General features: G+C 47.5%; 1 protein-coding gene across 5 annotated transcripts in view; it reads right to left on the bottom strand.

Annotated features, from left to right (window-relative positions):
• HMGB3 (high mobility group box 3) overlaps positions 1-13,251 on the bottom strand; it is a 42,291-nt gene that overhangs the window by 15,850 nt on the left and 13,190 nt on the right. For 3 of the 5 annotated variants that reach the window (XM_055393346.2, XM_055393354.2, XM_055393353.2), the window contains exons 2-7: positions 11,142-11,204; positions 7,338-7,850; positions 6,917-7,235; positions 6,409-6,440; positions 5,869-6,027; positions 4,374-4,437 (exon numbers count right to left, since the gene is read on the bottom strand). The gene's annotated coding sequence lies outside the window, so the exon portion shown is untranslated. Of the gene's footprint in view, positions 1-4,373; positions 5,848-5,868; positions 6,028-6,408; positions 6,441-6,916; positions 7,236-7,337; positions 7,851-11,141; positions 11,205-13,251 lie in introns of those variants that run through there. The other 2 variants (XM_055393350.2, XM_088833710.1) reach the window with 2 other exon arrangements.

Here is a 13,251-nt window from a genome sequence, read left to right as displayed (position 1 = left end):
ATGCATCCACTCGCTTCTGCTTCCTGCCTTTAGTCTTAAGAACTGGATGATGCTAATGACGATGATCAGCCAAGGACCACATGGAAAGCCAGCTTCTGGAACACTTGACTGGGGGACCTAAAGCAAAGAGAGTGTCACATGGGGCATCACACACTGTCTTCCAGATCCTGCTCCATGATGGGCTCGTGTTTCTGTCATGAGGCCAACATATGTCACTAGCTCATTTAAATATTTATGATGGGTTTTCAAATTCCCTCTTAGCATGCCAGAGTGTTCAGTTCAGTTCAGCTGCTCAGTCGTGTCCGGCTTTTTGTAACCCCATGGACTGCAGCATGCCAGGCCTCCCTGTCCATCACCAACTCCCAGAGTTTACTTAAACTCACGTCCACTGAGTCAGTGATGCCATCCAACCATCTCATCCTCTGTCCTTCCCTTCTCCTCCCGCCTTCAATCTTTCCCAGCATCAGGGTCTTTACAAATGAGTCAGCTCTTCGCATCAGGTGGCCAAAGTATTGGAGTTTCAGCTTCAGCATCAGTCCAGAGTGTTGGCACTCGATAAATCCTAGAACTTTACAGGTACAAGTGCCATCTGCATATAGTGGGAACTTTCCCTTTCCGAGATGGGGAACTGTGTGGGGTGGGTGCACAGAGGAGGTCACATGCACTTCCAGCCTCTGGATCAACTTGCAGCCAGATGGTGCCCCATCTGAACTTCCCCTCCAGAAACCCAGAGTGGCACAACCACCTCACAGAATAATGCTTTGAGCAGGACAGAGTAAAAGTCAACTCCAGTGAGGATACGGTCTTGCAAGCATGCACCCTAGTGAGGATGCATCCTGGTGGGCTTATGCCCTGGCAAGCATGCACTCTTCCTGTCAGGTTGTTTTGGCAGATCTAAATACAAAGTTGTACTGAATGTGCATGGAGAGCACAGGCTTTGGAATCAGGAGTACCTGGGTTCAAGTCTCAACTCCAGCCTTTCCTGATGCCCATGGGCTGGTTGCTAAATTTCCCTGTGCCTCAGTTTCCTCATAGGTAAAATGGATCTGATAAGACCCACCTCACAGGGTAGCTGTGAGGATGGCAGAGGATAAAGGAGAGAGCACACTTAGCCTGTGTCTGGGCACATAGGGACCATTCAGTATGTGTGTTTGCCCTGCAAATGTGAGATTATGGATCATCTTTTATCCTATTTCTTTATATTTTTTGACTCTAAGCAAGAATAATTTTATGACCAGAAAAAACAATAGAAGATAAGGGGAAGAAAACTATCCTTGCAATATTTTTTTTTTCAAACAGATTCTAGGAGGTACTGGGAATTCCTCTGTGCACCCGCCCCACACAGTTCCCCATATCGGAAAGGGAAAGTTCCCACTAGATGCAGATGGCCCTTGCACCTGTAAAGTTCTAGGATTTATAGGTATTCTCTCTACTGTCAGAGGGCAGACAGATGCTGCCGTGTCACAGGGCAGAGGGGAGAGGCGAGCTGGGGGACAGATGCCGGGACTGTGGTTCCATGCTCTGGGACCAGCACTGGTACTTCCCTCCATGCTACCTGGTGGCCGACCAAGACAAAAGCAACTCATAATTCCTAGACTTTTCATAGAAATAAAAGCATCCAGATCAGATGGGACATTCAAATCTACACGCATTCATGATGAAGGAATGAAGTTTGCATTTCTTATTTCTGAGTTGAATGAAAACATAATGCTGTATTCTCAGGTTCCTTAAGTCATGGAACAGAGAGAAGGTGGACTTCCCTGGCGGCTAAGTGGTAAAGAATCTGTCTGCCAATGCAGCAGACACAAGTTCAATCTCTGGGTGGGGAAGATTCCCTGGAGGAGGGAATGGCTACCCATTCCAGTATTCTTGCCTGGAGAATCCCATGGACACAGGAGCCTGGTGGGCAATGGTCCATGGGGTCACAAAAACTCAGACACAACTGGGAGACTACATAACAACACAACAACTAAGATGGGAATTTGGGGGAAAGAGTGTATTCTAAAATCTTATTGGTGAAAAGGCCTGTGATCAGTTGCAACGTGGTCCTCCAAGAAATATTTATGCCACAATCATCAGGCAGGTCTCAAGAGGCAGGTCAGGTTGTCTGGTATGCCCATCTCCTTCAGAATTTTCCACAGTTTATTGTGATCCACACAGTCAAAGGCTTTGGCATAGTCAATGAAGCAGAAATAGATGTTTTTCTGGAACTCTCTTGCATTTTCCATGATCCAGCGGATGTTGGCAAATTGATCTCTGGTTCCTCTGCCTTTTCTAAATCCAGCTTGAACATCTGGAAGTTCACAGTTCATGTATTACTGAAACCTGGCTTGGAGAATTTTGAGCATTAATTTACTAGCGTGTGAGATGAGTGCAATTGTATGGTAGTTTGAGCATTCTTTGGCATTGCCTTTCTTTGGGATTGGAATGAAAACTGACCTTTTCCAGTCCTGTGGCCAATGCTGAGTTTTCCAAATTTGCTGGCATATTGAGTGCAGCACTTTCACAGCATCATCTTTCAGGATTTGAAATACCTCAACTGGAATTCCATCACTTCCACTACCTTTGTTCGTAGTGATGCTTCCTAAGGCCCACTTGACTTCACATTCCAGGATGTCTGGCTCTAGGTGAGTGATCATATCATCATGGTTGTCTGGGTCATGAAGATCTTTTTTGTACAGTTCTTCTGTGTATTCTTGCCACCTCTTCTTATTATCTTCTGCTTCTGTTAGGTCCATACAATTTCTGTCCTTTCTTGAGCCCATCTTTACGTGAAATGTTCCCTTGGTTCTCTAATTTTCTTGAAGAGATCTCTAGTCTTTCCCATTCTATTGTTTTCCTCTATTTCTTTGCATTGATTGCTGAGGAAGGCTTTCTTATCGCTCCTTGCTATTCTTTGGAACTCTACATTCAAATGGGTATATCTTTCCCTTTCTCCTTTGCTTTTCGTGTCCCTTCTTTTCACAGCTACTTGTAAGGCCTCCTCAGAAAGACATTTTGCTTTTTTGCATTTCTTTTTCTTGGGGATGGTGTTGATCCCTGGCTCCTGTACAATGTCATGAACCTTCATCCATAGTTCATCAGGCACTCTGTTTATCAGATCTAGTCCCTTAAATCTATTTCTCACTTCCACTGTATAATCCTAAGGGATTTGATTTAGATCATATCTGAATGGTCTAGTGGTTTTCCCTACTTTCTTCAATTTAAGTCTGAATTTGGCAATAAGGAGTTCATGATCTGAGCCACAGTCATCTCCTGGTCTTGTTTTTGCTGACTGTATAGAGCTTTTCCATCTTTGGCTGCAAAGAATATAATCAATTTGATTTCGGTGTTGACCATCTGGTGATGTCCTTATGTAGAGTCTTCTCTTGTGTTGTTGGAAGATGGTGTTTGCTATGACCAGTGCGTTCTCTTGGCAAAACTCTTTTAGCCTTTGCCCTGCTTCATTCTGTGCTCCAAGGGCAAATTTGCCTGTTACTTCAGGTGTTTCTTGACTTCCTCCTTTTGCATTCCAGTCCCCTATAATGAAAAGGACATCTTTTGGGGGTGTTAGTTCTAGAAGGTCCTATAGGTCTTCATAGAACCATTCAACTTCAGCTTCTTCAGCATTACTGCTCCGGGCATAGACTTGGATTACCATGATATTGAATGATTTGCCTTGGAAACGAACAGAGATCATTCTGTTGTTTTTGAGATTGCATCCAAGTACTGCTTTTCAGACTCTTATTGACTATGAGGGCTACTCCATTTATTCTAAGGGATTCTTGCCCACAGTAGTAGATATAATGGTCATCTGAGTTAATTACACCCATTCCAGTCCATTTTAGTTTGCTGATTCCTAGAATGTCAGCGTTCACTCTTGCCATCTCCTATCTGACCACTTCCAATTTGCCTTGATTCATGAACCTAACGCTCCAGGTTCCTGTGCAATATTGCTCTTTAAAGCATCGGACCTTGTTTCTATCACTAGTCACATCCACAGCTGGGTGTTGTTTTGCTTTGGCTCAATCCTTTCATTCTTTCTGGAGTTATTTCTCCACTTATCTCCAGTAGCATATTGGATACCTACCGACCTGGGGAGTTCATCTTTCAGTGTCCTATCTTTTCGCCTTTTCATATTGTTCATGGGGTTCTCAAGGCAAGAATACTGAAGTGGTTTGCCATTCCCTTCTCCAGTGGACCACATTCTGTCACACCTCTCCACCATGACCCGTCTGTCTTGGTTGGCCCCACACCACATGGCTTAGTTTCATTGAGACCAAGGCTGTGGTCTGTGTGATCAGATAGGCTGGTTGTCTGTGATTGTGGTTTCAGTCTGTCTGCCCTCTGATGCCCTCTCTCAGCGCCTACCATCTTACTTGGGTTTCTCTTACCTTGGAAGTGGGGTAGCTCTTCTCAGTCGCTCCTGCACCATCACAGACCTGCCTCTTGAGAAACCTGTATGCAGGTCAGGAAGCAACAGTTAGAACTGGACATGGAACAACAGACTGGTTCCAAATAGGATAAGGAGTACTTCAAGTCTGTACATTACCACCCTGCTTAACTTATATGCAGAGTACATCATGAGAAATGCTGTGCTGGAAGAAGCACAAGCTAGAATCAAGACTGCTGGGAGAAATATCAATAACCTCAGACATGCAGATGACACCACCCTTATGGCAGAAAGTGAAGAAGAACTAAAGAACCTCTTGATGAAAGTGAAAGAGGAGAGTGAAAAAGTTGGCTTAAAGCTCAACATTCAGAAAACTAAGATCATGGCACCTGGTCCCATCAATTCATGGCAAATAGATGGGGAAACAGTGGCTGATTTTATTTTTGGGGGGCTCCAAAATCACTGCGGATGGTGATTGCAGCCATGAAATTAAAAGACGCTTACTCCTTGGAAGGAAAGTTATGACCAACCTAGACAGCATATTAAAAAGCAGAGACAATACTTTGTCAACAAAGGTTCATCTAGTTAAGGCTATGGTTTTTCCAGTAGTCATGTATGGATGTGAGAGTTGGACTATAAAGAAAGCTGAGCACCAAAGAATTGATGCTTTTCAACTGTGGTGTTGGAGAAGACTCTTGAGAGTCCCTTGGACTGCAAGGAGATCCAACCAGTCCATCCTAAAGGAGATCAGTCCTGGGTGTTCATTGGAAGGACTGATGCTAAAGCTGAAACTCCAATACTTTGGCCACCTGATGCGAAGAGCTGACTCATTTGAAAAGACCCTGATGCTGGGAAAGATTGAGGGCATGAGGAGAAGGGGAAGACAGAGGATGAGATTGTTGGATGGCATCACCGACTCAATGGACATGGCTTTGGGAAGACTCCAGGAACTGGTGATGGACAGGGAGGCCTGGCTTGCTGCGGTTCGTGGGGTTGCAAAGAGTTGGACACGACTGAGTGACTGAACTAAACAATCATCAGGACCTCTAAAATATTAACTTATATGGAAAAAAGGTTTATGCAGATGTGGATGTGATGAAGTTGAGGCTACTGAGATGGGGAGATTATCCTGGATTACCTGGATGGGCTCTAATGCCATCACATGCAGCCTTATAAGAAAAGGCTGAGGGAAAATAGACACACAGAGGAGAAGAAGATGTAAAGACAGTGAAGATAAGCATTTGAAGACACAGTTTGGATAGATTCAGCCACAAGCCAAGGAATGCCAGCAGCCAGCTGAGGCTGGAAGAGATAAGGAATGAATTCTCCCTGGAGCACCTTAACTTCAGTCCTACAATACTGATTTTGAACCTCAGAACCAGAATAGAGTAAATTTCTGTTTTGTTAAGTCACTGAATTTATGATAATTTGTTACAGCGGCCACAGGAAACTAGTACAGGGCCCCTAGAGTTCATCTAGTCCAGTGGTTTCCATACCTTTTCAAGCAGCAAAATCAACGACTTTTGGAATGAAATCATATGCCACAGCCTTTTGAGATGAAAGTAGAGGGGCAATGGTTCAAAGGGGCGGGGGCAGGCAAGGTCCCAACCTGCTTGGTCTTCTCCTTTCTTCATGGTGGCACCTTCCAGAACCTTCTACCAACAGAGTATAAAAAACACATACTAGTTCCAAGAACCTCATTGTACAGATGGGTGGCTAAGACTCTGGGGGGCTGAGTGATTGGCTGAAGGCCTCTCTTGGTAGGCAAGCAAGGCATACTTATGAGGAGTAAGCAAGATAAGCTACCTTTGCCTCCTCTTTCATCTTCCTTTTGCTGTTGTACTAAACCCCTGTCTCCCAGGCAAATAACTAAGAATACATTGGCATCTCTAGATGAGTTTCTGTTCTGAACAAGGACTGCCAATTGTGTCAGATATGGCAAGGCTCAAATGAAATATTTGTTCACAAAGAGCACAGACCTTGGGCAGGCTGTTAAAGCATCTTCAGAGAAGAAAAACCACCCCTTCATTCCTCACCTGTGTTTGGAAATTTAGTCTCTTGGGTATGCCTGTAACAGGAGAGAGGGGGTGGATGGGAATGAATAGCAAAATTAAGCAGCTGTTAGTATACCCGAAAATATGAATTCTTAAGTGAATCAAAGAGAGCCCAGACAAGAATGCTGCTGAATGTCACAATGAGAATTTTTTCTTGTTGCTAGATTAAAAAATACTGAAAGTCAGTTCTTCTAAAAGGCCTTTGTGGGGGATAAAGTAAAGGTTACAGTAAAATATGACTCCCCTTTTTCCCTCTGGCCTTGGGACTAACAGACAAAACATTAAAAGTCGGGTTCTCTTTTCTCCCCAAGCATAGCCAGGAAGGACGGCATTTTCAAAGGGAACTTACAGGGAATTAACAGGAACCCGATGTGAAAGAAGCAGACAACATCCACCACCCCCTCCCCACAGGTTAAAATAGCTGATCATTTACCAAACTGATTCGGAATCCCTGATGATTATTATTATGACTGTTTCCAGGACTACTGACCTTGTTCTATTTTGCATTCCTGCTACTTGATCAAATGGCATTGGGAAAAGTATTGTATCTGGAAAAAGGGAGGCAGGGTGTATTCCGCATGTTCTGAGAATGAACAAAACCCTGGGAGGTCTGAACCAAGACCAATGGGTGAGCCAATGACGACGTCAGCCGCCTGCTCAAGGCTGCTTGGAGGGAACGTTTAGCACAGCAGATGGAAAACAACTTTCAGGCGATGGTAAGTGGCATTTGTCTGGCTTCCTTTGTTCGTTGAAGTCGCTAAAGAGGGTGTGCTCCCTCTGCTCTGGAGGCCACATGGTTCCTCCATTCCCTAAAGGAAAAGAAGGATGAAGCTCAACTGGCATAAAGATATCTTTATGCAAAACAAGCCAAGGTACTTCCAGAGTGGGGCAGCCTGCACAAAATGACTCACCTGGAACTTCTTTTTTCCTGGTTTATTTTGGCCTTCATTTAAGTACAGTCCTCAATTCATGGCATCACCATCATTGGTGTTTGAGGTCCCTCTGTGCCTGGATCAATCCATCCACACATCCAGACCCTGTAATTTCTGTTTGCCACTCCAATTCCCTTCCCTCAGAGCAAACATTTAAGTGTGTGCTCTGGCAAGTGTGTAGGGTAGTGTGTCCGTGTGTTTTCAGTAAACACAACTGATACTGTCCTGGAGAACTTGTTCAGTTTCTTCCTGGGTTCCTTTTCCACTCAGCCCTGTGTGTTACCACTCCATGCCACTGTGTGTTTTGGTCGATTGCTTGTACATACTCCCTTACTCCTTTCACCAGTAATAAATACCTAGGTTGCCACTGGTCCTCTGTTACCACAAACAATGCACGATGAATTCCTTCTGTGTGAGGGTCTCCGTGGGATGCAGGCTGCATAAAGGCCTCCAAAGATATCAGGTCCTAATCCCTGGAACGTGTGATGTGACCTTAGATAGAAAAAGAGACTATGCAGATGTGATTAAATCAAGACACAGGGGCTGGAGAGGTGATCTACACATCAGGGTGGGCCTGAAGTGCAATGACAGAAACCAGGGGGCTTAAAAACAACAGGCATTTACTCTTCTATGGTTCTGGAGGTCAGAAATCCAAAATTAAGCAGGGCAAACTGCCTCCAAAGGCTCTAGGGCAGGATTCTACCTGCCTTGTCCAGCTTCTGCTCTCCCCAGGTGCTCATTCCTGAGCTTGCAGCTGCATCCCTTACATTTCTGTCTCCATCTTCACATGGCCTTCCTTATGTCTTCACGTGTCATTTCCTCCTCTTATAAGGATAACAGCCATTGGATAAGGGTCCCTTCTAATCCAGTATTACCTCAGCTTAATTAATTCCAGCTACAAAACCCAGTTTCCTAAAAGGGTCCCTTTCTGAGGTCCTGGGGGAATGTGAACTTTTGGGAGACACTATTTAAGTGGTACATGTGCATTCTTTTAAAAGAGGGGCCAGGTAGCTGTCACACACACACACACACACAGGAGGAAGCCATGTGAAGACGGAAGAGAGAGAGATGTGAAGATGATGGCCTTGAAGATAGAAGTGATGTGGCCACAAGCCAAGGAACGCCTGCAGCCACCAGAAACTGGAAGAGGCAAGGAAGCCTCCTCTCACAGAGCATTTGGAGGGAGTATGATCTGCTGACAGCTTCATTTCTGCCCAGTGATGCAGATTTTGGATTTCTGGGCTTCAGAACTATAAAATTCTATTGTTTCAAGCCACTCAGTTTATGGGTCATTGTAGACATGTACCCTTGACCTGAGGAGATACTGCCAGGTGGCTTTCCAAAGCAGCTGCTCGAAGTAGCTGGACCCCTACCAACAGTGCACAATGGTTCCCCTTTCTCCTTACCCTAGCCAATGCTTGGCATCCTAACTTTGCTTTTTGCCAATCTGACATGTGTGTATCTTGTCTCATTGTTTTAATTTGCATTTCTCTCATTACTAATGAATCTGAACATCTCTTCACATACTCACTTGCTAGCCTTTTGGGTTTCTCCTTCTGGGAATTGCCTATTCATATGCTTTGCTCATTTTCCTGTTGGGTCTTTTTCTTGTTGATTTGCAGAATTTTCTTGTATATTTTATCCATTAATCCCTTGTCAGCTTTAAACAGCAACTATCTTCTCCCCATCTGTTGTCTCTCTGTTAACTATCTGTGGTGTCCTTCATGGAAAGAAATCCTGAATTTTGCTGTAATGAAATTTATCTAAAGCAAGGCTGTCAACAGACCAGGGGGACTGGTCAGGGACTTTTGTGTAAACAGAGTAAGTACGTGTGTGTGCGTGTGTGTGTGCATGCACACACAGAGACAAATACAGCACAGGCCATGCATGAGTAAGCATCTCTGAATGTCAACCCCCAGAGCTCAGTGCATCACCCACCATTTGGAATGAACTGCTCCCCTGCTCCTTCTGCGAAGACAAACAGTTTGGCACGGTGGTTCTCGGACTTGGTTGTACATTAGAATGACCCCGAGGGCTTGCTGAAACCCAGATTCCTGGGCCCAGCCTCAGAATTGCTGAATCAGTGAGTCTACAGAAAGGCGCAGGTTCTGTCTCGGTTTTGGGGGGATGCTGCTGCTGGCCCAGGGACCACACTTGGAGAGCCACTCCAGAGTAGGCAAGGAAGTCCAGCCTGTGGGGTCAGAGGCCATACCAGCTCGCAACTACACAGCCTGGAGAGGATGTGACAGCAGTTTTTCAGCTAATGGCCAGTGCTCAAAGGACCCCAGGGGCTACCCAGCCAAGGAGTTCACATGGGAGAAAAATGAAACCCAAAGGGTCATTGACTGGCCCACAGTCACGCTGGTGGCCAAGTCCAGACAGCCGGCTCAGTGCTCTCTTCCTTTCTACATACATACCTCCAAAGGACTCTCTTAAGAAGCACACATGCGCCTCCACGGTGCAACGACTTGCTGGGCAAAGGGACCACCCCCCCCCACCGCAGCCACCCTGGATTGTGTTCCTCTAGCACCACCATCCCTGTGGTGGTCCAGGAGAAAGAAGCCAAGAAGTGCCTGGAAAGCATCCAGTGGACACCGAGACCCTGCCTTCAGCCATCCCTTCGTTTCCCAGGCACTCTAGAGTGGCACTGGGGCCACCCCACTAGGTTCCTCCCTGTCCCACCCATCCCCATTCCCTCTCTTCTGTCTCCCCTGCCCCACCCACCAAAGGAGGCATGGAAACGGGGCCCAGCCTCCTGCTCTACTTGGCGTGTTCCCTGGGCTGGTGACAAAGACTGGAAGGAGAGCAGGAAAGGTTGAAGACAGGTGAAGCAACCTGGCCCCATTCCCAGAGGAGGTGGGGAGGGTGGGAGAAAAAGTGGAGAAAAGGGGAGGAAAGGGAGCTAGAGGAGAGAGAGACGGTGGGAAAGGAGAACAAAAGAGAAGGGAGGTTAGGGAGAGAAACAAGGGGCGGGAGGAGAACAGGGGTGGGGAAGGAAAGGGGAGGGCAAAGGAGGAGGGAGGAAATGGAAGGGGGGAGGGTGAAGGGGCGGGTAAAAGGAGCAGCCTTGTCAAGGGAGGGACCAGCCCAGAGGTTGGTACTCCCAGTGGGACGCCCCCAGGACGTCTGTAAGGAGGCTGCAGAATGGGGCAAGGGCCTCTGGTGTCCACATCACGACGATGGCCACTAGGAGGCTGCCTCAGCCTGTGGAGTAGGGGAAGGCTTTGGAAAGGGTGACCTGCTTTCTGGAAAAGAAGCAGCACAGCTGGATGGTTCTTGCACCCTTGCCATCCCCCTCCCCCACCAATCCTTGCATCTCTCCCCTTCTTGCATTCCAGGTCTTAGTTTCAGTTCTGGAAGTCCAGGTTTCCCAGGTTCCATGAAAAGCGGGCCAGGCTGGGAGATGGGCAGGCTATTCAGAGAGCCCAGGGCCCTGAATTCCCCCACCGTGCCAGTCCATTCTGCCACCACTCACTGGGCGCACTGGGTGCCCACCTGGAGCAGGCCCCACTCAGTGGGGTCAGGCGTGGGCCCTGCCAACTGGCTTCAGGGCTGGGTGCCCTTCCATCAAGTGATGGGGAGCAGGCCAAGGAAAAGAGGGCAGGAGGACATGGCCTGGAGTGACCCTTGGGCCAACGGGCCTGCCAGCCTCTTGTCTCCTGAGTCCCCGGGGTTCCCACAGCTCCAGCAGCTGCCACCACCACCTGCTTTAGCCCTGCGGGTCACCCCAGGAACTTTACAGGATCTCATGCCAAAGGTCTCCTGGAAGCCCACCTCTCTCACCTCATTCATCCAAACACATGTGTTGAGTTCCACCATTTCCTGGGCACTGAGCTTGCTTTCTCCCTGTGGAGAGAGGGGCTGACCTGTCATTTCAGTGGTGGGGATGACTCCAGCACTGCTTCTGCTTTCCAGAGGTGCCCCCAATCCTGTCTTCCCTGACTGCCCCTCCCACCCCCACCCTGTAGCCCTGCTTCGGCCAGATTTCCTGGCTGCTGTGTCAGAGCAGCATCTCTTCCAACAAGCTGTCAAGACAGTCAGGCCTTTGGGCTTCAGCACATGCAATGATGGGGGCCATTACCAGAGCAGGAGCTAGATCTAATGGTAGCCGGCAAGTCCCGCAGCCCTGACAAAGGGGCTCCCTTAAACCCCACTTACTCTCTCTTGCATCCACCCCACTCACTGCACGCCCAGCCCAGCAACCCCCACCCCCGTGGGTACTGCACACTCCCCTGCCTCATCTACCACACCTCAAGTGCCTTCCCCAGCTTTATCTTCCTCCCTTCCCAGCTGCTCCCTGCTGGCCTCTTCCAGATCCCTCCTCCTTAACCTCTCCCTTACAAGTCAGCATCCCCATAACAAGTGTTGGTGAAGATGTGGAGAAATCCAACCACTTGTCCCTGCTGGTGAGAATGTAAAAGATGCTGCAGCCACTTTAGAATCGGGCGATTGGCAACCAGTGGAAACATAGAGCTCCTATATGACCCAGAAATTCCATTCTTAGTTATAGACTCCAAAGAACTAAAACAGAGACAATGATTGTCCACCCAAATACGGATTAGACGTGAACATTCGGGGCAGCATTGTTCATCACAGCTCCAAAATGGGAATAACTCAAATATCCATCAACGATGAATGCTAAACAAGCTGTGGTCTCTCCATACGATGGAAAATTTTTCAGCCACATGGAGGCATGAAGTACTGACACGGCTACAACATGGATGAACCCTGAAAACATTATGCTGAGTGAAAGGAGCCAGACACAAAAGGCTGCATATTGTATGATTCCATTTATAGAAAGTGTCCAGAGTAGGCGAATCCATAGAGACAGAAAGCAGATGAGTGTTTCTCAAGGACTAGAGGGGAGGGAGACATGGGAGGGACTCCTTAACAGGGAGGGGGGTTTCTTTTGGGCATGATAAAAAAGATCTGAAATTTGACAGGGATGCTGGTTGCACAACACCGAATCAATGAAATGTCCCTGAATTGCACATGTTAAAATGATGCTTTGTATGCTTTATTTTGCCTCTTAAAAAAAACAAAACATGTTGGCATCCAGTTTTTTCTGTCTTTGGCCCTTTTTCCTCACTCCACACCCTTACTCTGCCTGCAGCATGCAGCTCAGGGACCTAGTGCAACCTTGCCTCTGCCCCCACTATGACAGTAATCATTCCTCTGCTTGTCCAACATCCTCTTCCCCCAGTGCCTGGAATACAGTAGGGGCTCAAGGCACACTTGGCCAACCAATAAATGCACCACTGAATCCGGTCCCATTCCCTTGTTTACTGATGGGAAAGTGACAGCCAGCAAGTGGAAGTGATTTGTCCGGGGTCCCAGGGTGATTTGTCTGCAGTTCCAGGGCCATTAGTGCCAGAGAGGAGGTTACAGACCTTGGCTCCAGCCCCTTCTGTAGGTGTCTCTTCTGTCCTACACCCTGAGTTCTCTCAGCATCCTTTCTGGACCTCCTGCCTTCACTGGTCCCTATTTCTCATCCCTGGCTGCTCCTGGGGACTTGAATCAGGGGGCCTCTGGAGTCTTTGTAGCCCTGAGGCTCCAGAATTCGTATGCCCCCTCACAACCCCTGCAAGACCCCAAAGCTGCTGATGAGTGGCCTCTGGCAGCATGATAGAGAAGCAGTGTCTGAATCAGAACTTCCTGGCCAGGAAAATCCTCCGGGCCCAGGTGGGAGAGGAAGCCTGAGGGTGGCTCTTATGGACTCAATTGTTCTCCTGTGTGCTTCTATCTTGGTTTGCAGAAGGATGTAAGGTAGGCGAGATATTGGGGCTCACGGAGAGGCCCCAAGAGGGAAACTGACTTTACTTCACAGCTGAATTTCTTCTTCTCCAGGGCCTTGTCCACTCAGGTGTTCTCAGCCCTTGAGGAAGGCGCCCTG

Source organism: Moschus berezovskii, chromosome X (genome assembly GCF_049115385.1).
Source record: "Moschus berezovskii isolate FMDL1 chromosome X, NW_MosBer_1.0, whole genome shotgun sequence".
NCBI classification, from domain to species: domain Eukaryota; kingdom Metazoa; phylum Chordata; class Mammalia; order Artiodactyla; family Moschidae; genus Moschus; species Moschus berezovskii.
Note: the sequence above shows the minus strand (reverse complement) of the source record. Positions and strands in the feature narration are given on the sequence as shown.